Here is a 19320-nt window from a genome sequence, read left to right on the forward strand (position 1 = left end):
TACCTTGTAGCTCAAGGTGGTCTGTAAATTGAGGCAATTTTCCTGCTTCAGAACCCAAGTGATCGACTTCTATTCCAGAGTCATTAGCTCCTCTAAGTCTATTTCCTAATTCAAGAAGACAAGGATCTTTGGAGAAGTGAATGATTCTAGGATTGGACAAAAATATTCAAAATAATGCTGGAGCAAGTTAACATTGTCAGAGAGCAATACAGCACTAAAAAGAGATAAAGGAAGGAAGGGAGGGAGGGGAGAGAGGGAAGGGAGATATATTTCTATACACCATCCATAAACCCAGTCTAAAAAAGAAAGAAAGCCTGAGGAGAATACTATATTAGGACCAAACTCTCCAGAAGTGTTAAGATGATCCAAAACAAGGAAAGTCTGCAAAAGTTCTACAGCCAAGAATCTTGGATGGGATCTTGGAAGATGAAAGGGCATTAGGTAGCAATTAAGGAACTCTGAGAAGCTTTAGACTTTAGTTATAACAATTCATTAATACTGATCTACTAATGATAACAAGTGAATATCTTTTTTTTTTTTTTTTTTTTTTTTTGGTTTTTCAAGACAGGGTTTCTCTGTGGCTTTTGGAGACTGTCCTGGAACTAGCTCTTGTAGACCAGGCTGGTCTCAAATTCACAGAGCTCCGCCTGCCTCTGCCTCCCAAGTGCTGGGAATAAATGTGTGCGCCACCAACGCCCGGCAAATGAATATCTTTTTATTTTAGTGTTTTTTCTGTGTGTTTTTTATTTAAATTAGAAATAATCTTATTTTACATATCAATCCCAGTTCCCTCTCCCTTCCATTCTCCCATGACCCCCAGTGACCCTCTCTTCCCCCCTCCTGTCCTCCTCCCCAGCCCTGCCCCAAATGATATTTTAATGGTTTTATTCAAATTAATTATATTACTTACCCCCTTTCCTTTCCTCCCTTCAGGGCTTACATATCCCTTCCCTCCAATCTCCCATGTCCTCCCATTCATTCCCTCTCAAACTGATGGCTCCTTTTTCTTCTATTTTACACCCCCAATATAGAAATGCAACTTGTTGTGTCTGCTTTTGTTGTCTGTATGCATATGATTTCAGAGCAACAATAACCAACATGGAAAGCTATCCCTAAAGGTCAACAGAAGCACTTATAGTTGGTGGTAACTGACAGCTGTCTAATGGGACTTCAGATCCACTCAACTGGAGGGAAATTATGTGTAGTACTAGAAGGCAAGCAAGCCATCTTCTCAGGGATAGCGAGATCATGCATCTTAGATGAGAACCTGTTACTGCCACTGTACTAGTCCAGTATGATTCCTACATTTTAAAACTCACAGAGACCCACAACTATACACAGTGCAGTGGTCAATGGATGGGGGGTGACCCCAATAGATACATCTACAACACAACTCCTGCACTTAAGGCTCAGGAAACATCATGGAAAAGGGGCTGGAACGATGGAGTGAAACTGTCTCTCTTAGAAATGGCTGGCTAAGCTGGGTGTTGGTGGCGCACGCCTTTAATCCCAGCACTCGGGAGGCAGAGGCAGGCAGATCTCTGTGAGTTCGAGGCCAGCCTGGTCTCCAGAGCGGGTGCCAGGACAAGGCTCCAAAGCCACACAGAGAAACCCTGTCTCAAAAAAATCAAAAAAAAAAAAAAAAAGAAAAGAAATGGCTGGCTAAACAAATTCTGAACAATGACAATATGACATACTAACATAGAAAGAAGAAAATATCATGACATCCAACCAGCAGACAAAGAACTAAAGGCAACTAATGTCTACTGAGAGAGGGAGAATTAGTGCCTCCACAGGAATGAGTTTCTTAATTGGTTAAAATGAATATCTTAATGTAAAATGTTAACAGTGGGGCAAATTGTATCTTTTGTGTTGTCAATTCAAGTTTTCTTTTTATTTAAGTGGTATTTTAAAATGTATATTAATAGTAAAACAATGATTGGAAGGGAGAATCTCTGTACTGATAATCTGCAGTGGAAGCTACTTTTGCTAATCTTAGCTAAGGGAGCATATCTGTACTCTAAGCAAGTGTTCTAGAATGTTGCTAAAGGAGAAATTTATGTTTGAGAACAAAATACTACATATTCAAAACTTCAGGCTCCTTTATTCCTTTGCCAAGAGGCGAACTGATGTTGGGTTTGATAAGAATAGGTGAAACAATTTAATCTTGTATGATGTTAGAATTATGAATTTTAATTACTTGCTAAATACATTAGAAACTTAATTCTAATACTGATCTAGTAAAATATTACCATGATGTGTCATGACATTTTGCCAAAGCTGATGCCAATTTTTTTAGCCACCTGGGTCTCACTCTGAATTTTATGTATCTTCAATGCAGCATCAGCTGACATCATAATTTTAGGGGCTCCAAGACTAGGATTAGTGATGTTTCTACTATAGCTCACTCCTAAAGTATAAGTGTTAATAAGGGATACATGGATCCCTTTGGGGCATTTGTGAGCTAGTGGTATAAGTCCACATGCAAAACAAAAACACCTGGCTAGATTAACCTATGTGCAGATAAATTAATGTTTGAAAACAGCCACGTACTCACTATCTCTCAGAACACTAGTTATAAGTGATTAAACAGACAACCTGGTGAAAACAGCAGGCATTTAGTTTGAAAAAATTGTAGAATTAACTAAGGTAGATGAGAAATGTCTCTAAGATTTCTCATAACAGGCCAATGAATTTTGTGATTTCTTATAATTTTCTGATCTCTTTTTAAAATTAAAGGTCTAAATTCACAAATGACACATTCTCCCAAGAAATAAGTTTCCATAGAACTGAGTAAACGTTGCTATGAATTCCTCAGAGACTGGTCTGGGTGTGTCACTGTTGTCATTAGTATTATTTGTGAAACTGTCAAAAACATGAACTCCTATATGCTACACCAGACCTGCTGAGTCAGACATTCTTGGGTTGGAGACCTGAAATCTGTATTGAGAAGCTCCTGGTTTCTTCTGATGTGAGCTGTGGTTGGATCACCATTGTCTAGGAGTTAGCTGTGATCTTGGAGTTGGAGAACGATGTGTCTGAGGCTTTTCTTAACATGTTTGTCTTTACTGGACAGATAGCTTCAAACAGGATGAAAACTACTGCTCATCTAATGAACTCCCTGTGCTCAGAATACATGTGTAGGATACATTGTTCAAAAAGTCTGAGATGAGAAACAGAGGGTTCTTTGATTCATCAAGTTTCTGATTTGTGTTCCATGCAGAGTAAGTGAGGAGTCCCTATATCTCCAATAGGAAGTCAGGAAGTCATTACAGAAAAAGAGGCATGGATTCATTGTTGTGGACCATGACAAACAGCTGCACTCTAAGACCCCAACTTAATAAGTGTAATGATGGTGCTGTAGATTTTCAGTGTGAAGCATCATCGAGGGATATTTGTAAAGTGCTAAAGATCATGGAATCCAGGTTCAGAGTGCTGGAGTTACAACCTTAGCTTTCTGTTGGGAAACATGCTTGTTTGAGTACTTTTGGTTCTTGCTTGTAAGATAGAGATGGTAATGGTACCCAACTCATGGAATGCCAATCAAGTGAAACAAGTGAGTTAATACTGCAAGCATTTAAACCAGCATATAGTTCAGAATACATGTTACATTAGTCAAATCCAAATATAAACAGTTTTGATGTCACCCTTACATATCTGAGGACCTGATTGTGGTCTTGGTGATCATAACAAAAGTGAAAATTTAAATCTTTACTAATTTAGTGCATTATACTTAGGTAATTGAGAAAATATAATTTCATATTTTAAGCTAAGGTTCTCATTCATTCATCCCATATTAAGTTCTGTTTAAAGATCATTTTTCTTTATCTCAAATTAATTAATTAAGACTGACTTTTTTTTAAAGACAGGATCTCACTATGTATCTCTAATTGACTTTGAACTCTCTATAGACCAGGCTGGCCTTAAACTTATACAACCAACTGTCTCTGCCTCCCAAGTGCTGGGATTAAAGGTATAAAACACCATGCCCAATCTGACTGTTAATTTTTTAAATTAGTTAACTGGATCTAAATTTAATACATTTATTTTTCTTGTTAGTTTCTAATTCTATAATTTGGTTTTTATTCTTGTGTGAAATCACAGAGGAGTTGTATTTCTTTAATGATACACGTTTTTTGCATGCTTTGGTCAGAGAAGGCCAAACTGTTAAGGAAATGTTGAAAAACACAGGGCAAAGTATAATGAATTACATTTTAATAATTAATAGAGATGACCACTTAATGTTAATTGGAGAACAACCTCATTCTTAATCTGGAGGTCAACTTTAGGAGATGCTTGGAGATGAACACTTGGTTCGCTTATGGGGATTTCACTTAAAATTGGTATATCCGTTATACAGCCAGTCTTTTACTGAAACTTCCTTTTGAGTACAGGACTGGAGAATCTTAAGATGAAGCTGATATAGTAAAATAAATATAGCACAGAATTTATATATAGTTTTCCCTTAATTGTAGTCTTTTATTGGGTTCTAAATTTAAATGTAAAATTTATAGATAAATGATTTTTTATATTTTATTTAAAAAATAAAAGACTCCCCTTCCTCTTCTCCCCCCCCAACCTCATCCATTCCTCATAAAGGGAAAAGACTCCCCTGGGGAGTCAACAAAGCCTGGCACATTCAGTTGAGGCAGGACCAAGCCCCCCACCCCCACCCCAGTCATATGGAATGGGTTTTAAAAAGCCAGCTCATGCACTAGAGATAGATCCTGGGCCCACTGCCAGGGGTCTCATAAACAGACCAGGCTACAAAACTGTTGCCCACATGCAGAGGGCCTGGTTCAGTTCCATGCAGGCTCCCTAGCTGTCAGTCTAGAGTCCACGAGCTTCCACAAGTTTGGGTCAAATGTCTCTGTGGGTTTCCTGTCATGATCTTGACCCACCTTGCTCATATATTCTCTTCTCCCTCTCTTCAACTGGACTCCCTTAGCTTAGTCTGGTGCTTGGATGTGGATCTTGGAGCTAACTTAATATTTGATGACAAATACATTTTACTCAACTAATGACAGAATCAAAGCAATATAAAACCAAAGTGCATTTAATTCACTTAAACTTCTATTCTTATTTTTGGAAATTGACTAAAAGCTCATGATTTGCACATTGTCCAAGTAATAAGACTGTTTACATTATTTCATTGGCTCACTCTGTAGTTTTTGGGTTCATGACTCTTAGTTTTAATATCTTTGTTCTTTTTACTTTAAATCAAAGGTTCTAAAAGAAACCCCTCACATATTTTGTGATCCTTCACTGTTCATAAGTCATCATGTACTCAGTTACTGTTTGCAGTATTCATTTCAGGGTCATTTGTGTGGCTTCCCAGAGAAGAGACTTGTTAGTGCTGTGTCCAGGTTTGACTTCTGTGAACACGTTTCTTCTTAATTTGTTGCTGTGTTGTTGCATCTCCAGCACTCTGTTCGAGCTCTTTGTCTCTGGAGAGTGCATGCTCAGCAAATTCCTCATTAGACTAAAGATGAGTATTTCCTGGAACAGTGTCTTCCAGAGACAGAGAATTGTTTCAGGTCTGTGTGCTCCATCTTCAAATGTGTTGCTCATCTCCCGGTAGGCAGACAGTTGTACCAGGTGAATTGTCTCTGCTGGTGGGCTTTGTGGGATAAATGGGCAGGTTAATGAACAGGAAAAATACAACCATTCACAAAACACTGAGCTATAGTCTCATGACCTTTTTAAAAATTATTTGTTTTTATTTAAATTAGAAACAACCTTATTTTACATATCTATCCCAGCTCCCTCTCCCTCCTGTCCTCCTATTCTCCCCACCATCTCCCCTTCCCAACCCCATCCACTCCTCAGGGAGAGTGAGGCCTTCTATGTGGGATCATTGAGTTCTGTCACATCATTTAGGGCAGGACTGAGGCCTTCCCCAGTGTATCTAGACTGAGAGAGTATCCCTCCACAGGGAATGGGCTCCCAAAGGGATAAATAGTGGTTCCATTGCCAGTGGCCCCGCCTACTGCCCAAGCCCCACAACAGACAACCACATTCGGAGGGCCTGGTTTGGTCTTACGCAAGTTCCCCAGCTGTCAGTCTGGGGTCCATGAGCTTCCACTTGCTCAGGTCAGCTGTTTCTGTGGGTTTCTCCAGCATGGTCTTGACCCCTTTGCTCATCACTCCTCCCTCTCTACAACTGAATTTCAGGAGTTCTGCTCAGTGCTTAGCTGTGAATCTCTGCTTCTGCTTCATCAGCTACTGGGTGAAGGCTCTATGATGGCATTTAAGGTAGTTATCAACCTTGTTATAAGGGAAGGGCATTTGAGGTAGCCTCTCCACTATTGCTTAGATTCTTAGTTGGGGTTGTCTTTGTGGATTCCTGGGAATTTCCCTAGTGCCAGGTTTCCGAGAGACTCATGACCTTTTGTAATTTCCATAGCACTCTCTCTTCCAAGGTTTTATGCTGTAGGCTTTTTCTTAAGAATTTTCTTTGTTGCATGTATCCCAGGTAGGGGAGAATTTCCAGCCTTTGCTCTGCCAATTTCTTTCTTTTATATGTTAATCTTGAGAGAAATAATGGCTGCCAGAACCAGAAAGAAAAAGCTTGAAATGAGAGCTTACTATAGAGTCTTGATCATTCAAAGAATGAAGACAACCTAAGATGAATCTTCAAGATAGAAATTGGGGGATAAATTGTTTATATACCACTTTTCTCTCCATCTTTTCCTGGTGGTTCCCATTGACTCAAACCATAGGAAGGCAGAATGGAGAGGCCATGCTGGTGGATGTGGAAGGGACAATATGAGATGTCTAGGTGGAGATATCAGTACTGATTTTGTGTGTGTGTGTGTGTGTGTGTGTGTGTGTGTGTGTGTTTGTGTATGTAACACAGATTTTGACTTGATAATATTCTGTTTAGCATTTCACTGATGATGTTTACACAAGAGATGGGTATGAAACTTTTATATTGAATTTCTCACTGTGTTTTGGTATCAGTATTAAGATAAGGTTCATAAAAATGATGGAGAATGTTTGTATTATTTCTGTTCTAGGAGCATTCTGAAAGGCCATCAATGAGTTCTGTTTTTTCCTTTACATGAGAGAGAATTATGTTCAAACTTGTAAGTGATAGCACTTGGGTCCCAGGCACTTTAATTATAGGCTCTATTTCTTTACTGAGTGTTGGGCTAATCAGCTACTTTATTTTTACTCACTTTGGAAATTTGTATTTTAAAATAATTTGTCCATAGTATAAATTTTTACATTGGCATAAAGCTGCTTACAATGTTTTCTAACCACTTTTAATTTCTGCATTGTAAGCCCCTATCGTGTGTATTACTTTTCTGTTTTTCATGGTTAATATTATTAATTTTGTGAAAGAAAATTCTGAAAATGGCTTTGACCTATTTATACATTGATTCCCACTCTTATCTTTGGATTTGGTGTTATGTTCTTTGGAGGAGTGTTTAATTGATATTAGACCCTAAAGCAACACATTTTCTTTACAGTAAAACCTTTGGGGCATTGCAACACTTTTTAGTGTAGTTGATCATCTTTATAATTAAGTTCCAACTCTAGGTAAAGGTTTGTTTTAATATATTCATGTAAATAATGGTAATTTTATTAGTATTTAGTTTTTTAGAAAGATTTATTTTATTTTTTATGATGTGTATCTCTGGGCTGTTATGTGCACATGAATACAGGTGCCTGCAGAGGCCAGAAGTATCAGACTCCCCAGTGCTGGAGATACAGGGCATTGTGACCCACTCCAAGTAGGCGGCGTGGACCAATCAAACTTGGGTCCTCTGCAAGAACAGTTAATGCTCTCCAGTCCTATATTAGTGTTTCTTAACCTCCATGCCATCTCTCCAGTCCTGCTCTTTATTAGTGTTTCTTAAAAGTCTTTTATACATAATATAAATGTTTTAAATTTGTAAAGAATCTGCCATTGCTAATATTAATTAATTACATGGAAGCTAAATCTGTCACTACCAGCAGCAGTATTCAAGGAATGTAAATTAGGACAAAATCATATGAAGGCTGGAGAGGAGACTCAGTGGTTGAGTGTTTGTTGCATAATCAAGAGTATAGATTTAGGGTCCCAGGACCCATGACCATCCTGTAAACCCTTGTAACTATGGCTTTGAGGAATGCAATGGCCTCTTCGCGCGCACACACACTCACACACACACCCTCAGATGAATAAAATAAATCTTTTTTATTTCAGTTTTTCTTAGTTTAAGAAATGATTCATTAAGAAAATTGCATGAAAACAATTGCCATGAAGTTAAGGTTCAGCCAGACAAGAAATTAAAACCAAGGTAAAACATTTGCATCAAAGTTCACATTGAGGAGATGGAATCCATCGTGGTGTGGAAGGCAAGGCAGCAGGAGGCAGCGGTCACGTTGCAGCTCCAGCGGAGAAACAGAGTGAAGTGGAAGTGGGCTTGGGCTCCACAGCCTCCATGCCTGCCTCCAGTTAATCATTTCTCCTACCCGTGAGTGATGCTCGACCTCATGAAGATTTCACAGCTTTCCCAAACAGAAACCGCAGCTGGGAAACAAATGCTCAAACATATGAGCCTATGGGAGACATGGTTTCACATTTGAGCCACAATTTGTTTTCTTTTCTTGCTACTTACTTTTTTTTTTGGATTGGCAATATGCTGTTAATTTATTAGTGGCATCCTTTTACTCCTTTTCTATTTTTTATTTTTATTTATTTATTTATTTTTTGGTTTTTCGAGACAGGGTTTCTCTGTGTGGCTTTGGAGCCTGTCCTGGCACTCGCTCTGGAGACCAGGCTGGCTTCGAACTCACAGAGATCCGCCTGCCTCTGCCTCCTGAATGCTGGGATTAAAGGTGTGCACCACCAAAGCCTGGGGTATCCTTTTACTACTTTTTATAATGTTTTATATTAAATGATCACATTTCTATTAATAAAATGTTAGAACCCTAAAACGTGTTTTTTTTTTTTTTTCATTAATTTCTTGTCAGGTTGATGAAGTACTGTGACAATGTCAAATTAAGGAAGAAGGATTTGATTGTAGCTCACAGTTCAAGACACAGTCCAGCATGGAAGGTAAGTCATGACTTGAAGCAGCTGCTCACATTGCATCCAGTGTCATAGAACAGAGAGGGATGGATGTAAGCTGCTAGTCCATTCCTTTTCTCTAGTTTATCTAGTTATAGGATTCTCTGCTTGGGATTGTACTAATCTACAATTAGCATCGATTAATGTAATCAAGTCTCTCAAAGATTTGCCCAGAGACCCCAGGTGATACTAAATTCTCTCATTGACAACTAATAGTAACCGTCACACACATTAGCTCCTTTTATGCCAGTTCATGTATCACACACACATACACACCATATTCAAGTACTTTGGACATCATTGTTCTCTACTTTAAAAATCAAATCTGTTTGTTTTAGTCCACGTGTTTATTCTCCCTCTTTTTGTGATTCTTTCTTACAATCCTGTGTTAACTTTTCTTTAAAATTCATCATTTAGGGATTGAGGACATAGCTCAGTTAACTGCTGCAGTGCCTGGACAGATGGGGCCCAGCACTGATTAAAGCAGGCATGGTGATGGCCACCTGTAATCCCAGCAATAGGGACATCAAGGTTGGAAGATCAGAAGTTTAAGTTTATCCTTGGGTGCATAGAGAGATTGAGGCTAGTCTGGGCTGTCAACAACCACAAAAACCATTAATTTGGGTTTGGTGGAAAACATTTTTCATTTGTTTTAATTTTTTAAAACTGGAAATAGAATCAATATGTCAAGTTAGTTTGTATCTATTTAACTACTTGCTTTTATTCCTTCCATTCTCTGAACTTATTTGGAAACCATTTAATAATAATTTTATACTTTTCTTTGTTCATACGGTTTGATAATTTTTTTAATGTTTAGCCCTGGAAATTTTTGGCATAATTATGATTTTTTTTTGGTTGACTACATTGCATATGAAGTAACTGCAGCTAATAATGTTTGCTGTAAGGGGGATTGTACCCGTCCACTGGGCAGATTGGGGGGGTTGATGTGGCCACCAGTAGGGAATCTTTCCTTTATAACATGGATTACATCATGTCCCCCATCCCATTCCACCCCCAACCAAGACAGTGTAAGGCATTGACATCTCTTCAGTACAGAGTTTAGCTATCAGGTGTCCTTTTAGATTATCTGGGTTCAAAATGCACTGTGTGCCTTTTAGGGAATACAGATCACATTTTGAGACATTAGAATTGCCCTTTAAAAAAAACTCATTCCAAATGATTCATAAACATCTGCTAGTTTCTAAGGGCCCCAGAGGAAAACACCCGATTCCCAGCTCAGGCTGCATTTAGAATCCTCCAGTAACCACAGCACAAAGGGCGGTAGCTGTCAGCTCTGTTTCCCCAGGACTTCCTGGTTAATTTTGCTTTGTTCACAGGCATCCCTCCCTCCAGAATGTTTGTCTACTCAGAATGAGGGGGAGAAATAAGGGGAAAAAAAGCATTGAAATTTCAGCTTTATCAGATGTTTTATGTTAGTCCTTTCTTTATCTTTCCATCCTGTGTGCCTCAACTCTGGAAAGTACTCCTGAGGGGAAAGCTCTCTGAGGGGAGGCCACATGAGCTCCCTGATATGGACTGCATCATAAACATGCCAGGAATTTGCACCTGAATTTCTCCTTAAACTGAAGTGTTGGGACACAAACTGGGCTGTAATTAGCATCTCGCTCCCTTGGACCCTTCTGAGCCTGCTCACCTTTCTGAATTAACAGTTCCTCTACTATGTACACATGGTTACACTCTTGGCGGTGGTTTTCAAACACATGAATATTACATTTCATCCAGCTTTTATTCATTCTCTGTTGGCAATGTGATCTTAGCATTAGATATTTCCTCCATTGGATTTCTATTTTCCCTGCAGCTGGTAAATGGCATTAGGCTCCAAGGAGTTTTCCAAATGACACTTTCCTCTTGATGGTTATGAACATCTCAGTGAGCTTACTGCTCCATATATCTCTATCAGCTCTCTGCTTCTCAGAGGTCACATGAAAAATACATTTATTCATCCCAAGGTCTCCAAAAGTGTCAGTCTCCTATAGTTTAAAGATGTTTCAATACTGAATTAAAAAAATCTCATCTATACTTCATCAGTTTAAAGAATCAAACCTTACCATCTAAAACATGTAAATCAGACATGGATGGGGCTCCATTTTCAATCTATACTAAAGGGAATTTATGTCTCCATCTCTAAAATGAGAAAAGAAGTTATTTGCCCCAAAGGTACCATACTGAGATAAGAAACCAGCATTGGTTAGTAACTGTGGTTATTCCCATTTAAAACGTAGGAAACCATCAATGTTATTGAATTCATATTATTTCCCCACAATGGAGCAAAACTAGGGATCAAAAAGATAAGTTTAGAACCATAAAACCACATTAAATGAAATAACTTCCTTTCTTACTTTTCATGATTGAATCAAGGCATCAAATTTGCTGAACTGTAGCCTCAGCACTCTTTCTTTTTATTTTGAGAACCAGATCAGCTATCTGAACTTGCCCAGGTGTGTCTCGAAATTCCGATCCTCTACCTCAGCCCTCCTTCCAAGTAGCTGTGATTATAGGCTTGAGCTATGAGGCCTTGCAAACAGCTTAGTTGTTAATAACAAAAGAATCAAGAAAGAAACCCTTAGTTTCTCTTAAGATAATTTTTAAACAACCCGTTCGTTGCAACTTTTGCCATCTGAATAGGCCAAGGAGTTCCGGCATTCTCAAGTTTAGCTTCCATTTTCCTGAGGAGTTCCTCCCTCAGTCTGCCTCTTGCTTCTCATGTTTGATTGGTTGTGGAAAGAAGAACCTGGACACATCCACTAATCGTTTACTTTCTACATACCTGCAGGAAATAAGTCATGTGACATTTCTACCCTGTACAGTAAAGGTCCCAACCCACCCCCTCCTGAGCAATGCTCTTTGTTTCTTTCTCAGTCTTGCCAGGAGTGTTCACATTTCTGTCTACAGAGGGACAGCCTACACATATAGGATGATGGAGGGTTTCTCTTTCATGCCCTTCACTTCATTCTGACTCTTTCCCTGCCAGGCCTCTAACCAAGTCACTCTGTGTTCAAAGAAAACTCACATTTTTGGGGCTTCTCCCATTCCTGGCATTCGCCCAGCCTGTACCTATTCTTCAATTTCAAAGCTCCTCCTGCGTATTTATTTGGTACAGCAGTATCTCTGCATTCCTTGTCAAACTCTGTGTTAGTTCTCGATTGCACTGACAATAAATTTAGTGGATTAAAATGACTTAAGTTTATTATCTGGGGGTACGGAGTCCAAAATGGATGAGTAGAGTTTCATTCCTTCTGGTGATTTGAGCGGATGATGTGTTTCTTTGTCCTTTTCACCTTCCGGAGGCCAGTTAAACTTCCAGCCTTCTAAAATGCTCTTCCAGGTTCAAAGCCAGAATCACAGCATCTTCAAATCTCTGGCTCGGATCCTCAATTCGTGTCTTAAAACCTCCCCTTCTGGCTCTGATCCACCTGTCTCTCCTTAGTCGCAAAGGTTTTGTGTGCCCATCAGGATAATCTTCCCATCCCAAGATCAGTCTTTGCCATAAAAGGTAATACATTTACAGATCCTGGGAATCACATACACATCCTTGCATAGCTTTTATTGTGTCATACGCACTTGCTTTACAGCTATAGATTTCCAGTCATTATTCTGCAGGATTTGGAATTTTTCCACTATCTAATATATATTTATTTTATTTAAATAAGATATGTTTTCATTGGTTTTGCATACTGACTACAGTTTCCCCACCCTCCTCTCCTCTCACTCTCCCCAGTGTCCCATCTGCCCCTCCTCCATCTCAAGAACATGGGAGGATTTTGAACTTTTACATTAATTAATTTTCTTATTTACATATTATTTATGGTCTGCAACACTAAATCACAGGTTGACTATTTTCCTTAGTGTTTCTGGCATGACATCCCTTGCTTTATGCAGGAAGAGTAAGATGCCCCAGGTGCTGGAAGGGCTATGAAGTATAATGGGCATGAGAATTAGACATATCTTTTAATTTTTTAAAGACAAATCCCATTATATTTTAAGTATGCCACTCTTTCCAAAAGTACCCATTCTCTACTTTTTGTTACGAATAAGATAGAAGACTTTAGAACATTGTTAGTGAAGCTAATTGAATGTCATAGGAGGTTACTTTCTGTTAGGTATGGAATGAAATGAAGAGAACTAATGGTATCATTTAAGGGTAGCACAAAACCAGAGAAAAATAACTCTTCAGAGCCAGTGAATCTCCTTGTAGTCTGTTCTGATGAGATCCTTAAGATACATAAGAAGCATAACTTTGGGAGCTGATTTCTCCACTAACTTACATTACTGTTGGTTAACAACTCCAAGCTTTTATTTAGACTTCAGCCTAAAAACTTGTTAAGAAGCAGTGAAGTTGTTTTCCTCATTCTGACAATTGCATTTGGATTTTTGGAAAAGTTAGTCTCTGGAAGAAATATTGTCATCTAAAGAGACCTTCTTTACAACTAAATAAAAATAGTTGGACTTTATTTTCATTTAAATGACATAAAATGATTGTTTTACCCGAGCTAGTGAGTGATTACTGACTCAGGTCTGACAAATGGGGAACCTTTTGACTGAACTAGACTCCCTTAATAGAGGTGACAATGGTATGACTGGGACAATATATGAGACCAATGGCAGTGGGTCCAAGATCTAACACTAATGCACAAACTGACTTAGTGGAGCCCACTCTATATGGAAAGATACCTTGCCCAGTCTAGACACAAGGTGTGGGGGAAGAGAGGTGCCTTGGCCTTGTCCCAATGATGGGACAAAGTTAGTAGACTTCCTGGGGGAGGACTTACCCTCTCCATGGAACAGATGGGAAGAGCAGGGAGTGGAGGGAGAGGAAGGAGAGGAGGGCGGGGGAACTGGGATTGGAATGTAAAAAATAAATTAATCAAAAAAGAAAAAATGATTGTTTTATAATGCCTTGGGGAAAAGTCAACTGGGTAAGAGTGTACATCTAAAAAAAAAAAAAGTATTTTAAGCCATCTGGAGCTCGTGGGATTTGGTAAAGATGAGGAAATACACTTATAAATTCCATGTCTATTTTTCTGTGTAATCCATGGAACTATGGGAATTTAAAGACAGGCTTTACAGATTGCTGCAGAAAGAACAGGCTAAGCAGGCAAGTGTTCAGTCAGAACCTTCTCTTGGGTCTGGATTTTGAGTTGGTTCTGCATATCCGTTGGTAGAACATCCCTGCCATAGGCAGTTGGATAGAAATTGCAACAGATAATTTGATGTAAGTTCCATTCAAAGAGACAAGGCCAGGACTAAATTGTAGTCACTTCATATCTTTGCTTTGACCCCATCAATGACTTCTTGTCAGTCTGAAGATAAAATCTTCGTTATTTAGCTGTTGCATGCACATTCTTACTGAACTGACTGCTGACCATCTCTTTTACTTCCTTCTTTCTTGTAGTAGTCATTTTTTTCTGGTTTTTTTTGAGGCAGGGTTTCTCTGTGACTTTGGGAGCTGTCCTGGAGCTACCTCTCTTGTAGACCAGGCTGGTCTTGAACTCACAGAGATCTGCCTGCTCTGCCTACCAAGTGCTGGGATTAAAGGCGTGTGCCACCACCGCCCAGCTGTAGTATTCTTTTTTAAATTTTATTTTCATTTATTTTACATACTGACCACAGTTTCCCCTCCCTCCTCTCCTCCTGTTCCCCCCACTCTCATCTACTCCCCCTCCCCACCCTCTCCTCCCCCATCTCCATTCAAAAAGGGGCATGCTTCCCATGGGTTTGAACAAAGCATGGCACTTCAAGTTGAGGTATGACTGAGCTCCTCCTCTTACAACAAGGCTGGACAAGGTAATCCAGGGGAACAGGTTCCCCAAAACCAGCTAAGCACCAGGAACAGGTCCTGATCTCACTGCTAGGAGCCTTACAAACAGAACAAGCTACACAACTGCATGTCAAACATGTAGAGGGCCTAAGTCAGTCCCATGTAGGCTCCCTAACTGTAGTTCCAGAGTTCATGTGCTCCCACAAGCTCAGGTCAGCTGTTTCTGTGGGTTCCCCATCATGACATCGACCACCCTGGCTGTACAATCCTGTCTCCCTTTCTTCAGGAGGACTTCTAGAACTCGGTCCAGTGCTTGGCTGTGGATCTCTACATCTGCTTCCATCAGTTACTGGGTAAAAGCTGTCTGATGACAGTGTAGTTACCAATATTGTAGTATTCTTAGTGTCCTGAAGGTTCTTTCTATAACTTTTGTATAAGTTTTTCTCCATGCTTAGCCACCTGACAATTTTCATAACTTGTTTATATGAATATCTTTAGAATGAATATCACCATCCACCATCTCTTAACTCTCTCCTTAAACTTTCTGATCTCTGGATCCTATGAAGACACTATTTAGGGAGGCAAAATGAATAGTCTATAAAATAAAAATTTAAAAGGCATAACCTAGCTCATCAGAAATTACAGCTTACTAATAGTTTCAACTGTGACCCATTTGAACCATGAGAATACTTCATTTGTTGCCTAATGTTTTGGTCTTATTTTCAAGTGAGGGGAAAACTTGGCAATGACAAAGACTTAAATACAATGGAAGATAACATAACCAAAATGGTAAATACAAGACCACACAAATTGTACTCTACAATACTCGGTTGCTGTTAATTACTGCTGACAGTAAGAAACACATTGAATCATCCACAGACATACCCATTGCGTCTTTTTCCTCCTTCCATTCTATTTCCTTTTTACATTTTAAACAAGAAAATGACAACTACTGGCTTTGGTCACTACGTGTTTGTGGATTTTTGTTTTTTTAACTTTCCACAAGCTAGTTCAAATGAGCATCATGCAAAATGTTATTCTGAACAGCGAGGAAGGGTACCTTCTGAAAGGAATCCATAAAACCATTGCAAACTCTCTGGTAAGAGACATTCCTCAGGGAAACTGTCTGTTCTTTTCCTTTGAAAATGCCTCCCAAAGAATGTTGTTCTTCAGGTATGCCAAAATCCACTGACAAGTCCACGTCAGAGATTCAGAGACTACATCTAATTAACCTGGGTCAAAAATATTACAATGCAGAAATTATAACTAAATCAACATAGGTAAAATAAATTTTATTGGTTTCTGTTCTGAAAGATTTTTAATATTACATTATGTGGACACTTGTTTCTATATAGAAATACAATTCTAAAAAATCATTTCAAATGTTTAGGCCATATGGACAGAAATAATAGCCTTGTTTCCTGGAGATCAGATTGAGTAGCAATAAGGAACACTTAGTTACTTAGTTCTTCTGACCTTACAAAGCAATGTGACTTCATCTCAGGGGCTATTCTGAAGACTGGGTCCTGATGGCAGTCACTTGGCATGTATCCAAATTCATGCTGAGAAGTTAAAAATAATATGCTGTCCATCTTGAATTATAGAAAATAACTATTCTAAAAATTACCAAGTGTGTCCTTGTCAGGCTGAAAGTGTATAGGAAGTCTCATGCCAGCTAACATACACAGCACAAACTTTTCCAAAATGTAGATAGTGTGTGTCTAAAATCTCAGCATTTGAGTGTTCAAAGAGACCCCAGGAATCTGCTAGGACCTCAGTCATCATTCCTGGCTTATTGAGGAGGCCAGAGGGAGTGTAGTGCAGTCCAGGTCAGTTTAGTTATATGTCTGAAATGAAATTCTAGAATTGAGCACATAAGATGTAAATGATGCCAATAAACTGGACGTGTTAGAACACTGCGGTAACTTTAATGTTCAAGAGACAGAGGCAGGAGAATAGTGAGTTCAAGCCTATCCCAGGCAAAATGAGATTTTTTTTTGAAAAAGAAAGCTCCACCCTAATAATGATAAAATAAAATAAAATAAAAAGTTCCAATCTTTACCTGTGATGTGAGAACCAAATATGAACAATTAAACAGTCATGATGAAAATAATAAAGCTTTTTGGGGAGAGTGCAGAACTGAAGGCTGTTTATAGCTCTGGGAGAGTGAAGCTGGTGTTCAAGAAAGAACATTTGGGCGAGCTAGAACCTAAGCTGGAGCTTGAAGTATTAACTGAGAACAAAGAATATAGTAGAAAATGGTAGGGCAGGGCAGGGTAGGTGGGTTGATAAAATGCATTTAGAAAATTAAGAGCAACCCTACGCAGCTGAGATATAGAAACAATGCAGAGGTGTGGTGCGGTGTTCTGGGAATGCTGGGACCTTTCATGGTCCAGGTGGTCGAGACACTCGCAGTCATCAATGATAGACCCAGGAGATTGTTAGGAGTTCACTGTCTCACTATGGCGATGAAAGATGTGGACTCTTGTTGGGGTGTGCGAATCAGAAGCAGGATTTTAAAAGAAAGATACAGAAAAGTGAGACACTGAGGGAAAGTGAGAGAAACTCAGGAATTAGGAAGAGTTTCTAAGAGAAGAAAACATGGTTGAATTTCCTTTGGGGTTTTAGTAGGGTGAGAGAGAAGCCATTCTAGTTTGGTTGTTAAAAATAGGAGGGAAATGGCTATCTTGAAAGGAGACTCCCAGAAAGATAAGGATGTGGGAAAGGCAGATGTGCAAAATACCAGAAAATGTCTCCCTAAAAGCCAGCTTATCTGGATATTCTGTTGGGTGTTCCTCCAGACATTGTAGGACTACACATAGACCAGTGTGAAAATAATTCCTTTAATTAAAGTGTTTAACATAGATAAACATATATAATCCATTCTGTAATATGTTGTGGGTAATATATGTATTTTTGAACTGAAAATCAGAAGATGTTAGAAAGGCTTGTCTTTTTGTTGTTTTCTAGAAATTTATAAATTTGATTTCATTTTGGGAAGTACTTCTCCAGAAGTACTAACACACTGAAGACTAGCTGGTATGTCTTCTGTCCAGCAGAGAGCAGTCACAGTACACGGAGAGATCTCAGAATTCAGGGCACATGGCTGAGTTCTGAACTTTTATGTCACATTTTATCTGAGTCTGGACTTTCTAGAATATGGGCCAAGTGTTCTCTCCTGTGTTCCGGATTCCTTCTCATAAACCTGTCCTTTGTGTTAAAGTGTTTATATATCAACTTACACAGACTAGCTTGTACACACTTTAAAGAAAGTACTTAAAAAAATCTGTAGCAAAACCAACTATGCAGAAAGAAGACATTGACACAGACACAAATGTCAAGCATGAAGGTAGGGAAAGCGTAACATCCCTGGAAAGGATAACTTCATTGTCAGCAGGCAGGCAGTCATAGTGAGCAACCCCAGTGGCTAAAAGACAACATTTTCATGGAAACAAGTGAGATGTAAGGATGTGTATGTGCTTGCATGTACATGTGTGTTCATATGTGTATAGCTATGTGTGTGCATTTGCATGTGGTTGCCAGAGGTTAATATCCAGTGTAGTTCTTTGGGAGCTGTTCACCTTGTTTTTTGAGATAGGTTTTTATATAGGATTTAGGGCTAATCAATTAGACTGAGGTGGCTGGCCAGCTAGCTCCAGGGATCTGCCTGTTTCCACTTCCCTAGTGCTGGGATTACAAACACCTATCACAACTCTTAGATTGTTTTTAAAGTGGAAATGGGGATTTAACTCAGGTCCTCATACTTGCCTAGCAAGCACTTGACCAACTGAACTATCTCCTCAGCTTTGAAATATAAAAATTGAGCTAAGATTCTCAAAGAGAGCTTTAGATGATATAATATGGAGTAAGGGCCATGAATTCAAATATTATTGCTTGTTTCATATTTCTTTTTCACTGTTATAAAATGTTTTATACTTGCACAAAGTACTGTATGGTAATGATTCATACATGTGTGAATATATATTCACACACATATATAATATGTAGTGATAACTCTGATAAGTTGCTTTTCCATCTCTTCTAACATTAATAATTATTATATGTTGAGATCTTTTGTACTCTTCCTGTTATCTTGAAGTATATCCTAGCTTGTTAAAGAAAATTGTTCTTGGAGTGTGGAAGAGAAAGCCAGAACTAATTTCTCCTGCCTGTTTTCCTACCCCTTCATTTTTTGCTCTTCTTAGTCTCTAGTGACTAATATTCCAGTCTCCTGTCCTTTGAGATTGTAGTTTCCATCAGTGAGTGAGGTTGTGTGGTATTTGTCTTTCTGCACATGCCTCATTTCACTGAACACTTACTCTTGTGGATCATAGCCTTTTTTGCTGAGGTGAGACAATATCTCACTGTGGTTCTGACTGTAGTTAATTTCTGTGATGATTAATGAAGTCTTTTTTAGAATTTACTTGTTGGCCATTTATGTATTTCCTTTTGAGTAATATCTATTCTGACCTTTGGTCTG

The 19320-nt window shown here is 38.8% G+C and overlaps 1 long non-coding RNA gene across 4 annotated transcripts in view; it reads left to right on the forward strand.

The window, feature by feature from the left end:
* The window catches only part of LOC107978100, a 68718-nt gene that overhangs the window by 30862 nt on the left and 18536 nt on the right, over positions 1 to 19320 (forward strand). For 2 of the 4 annotated variants that reach the window (XR_004769646.1, XR_004769647.1), the window contains 2 exons: positions 8195 to 8288; positions 8965 to 9049. This is a non-coding gene — a long non-coding RNA (uncharacterized LOC107978100). The other 2 variants (XR_004769645.1, XR_003484600.2) reach the window with 2 other exon arrangements.

This window comes from Cricetulus griseus, chromosome 4 (genome assembly GCF_003668045.3).
Source record: "Cricetulus griseus strain 17A/GY chromosome 4, alternate assembly CriGri-PICRH-1.0, whole genome shotgun sequence".
NCBI lineage: Eukaryota > Metazoa > Chordata > Mammalia > Rodentia > Cricetidae > Cricetulus > Cricetulus griseus.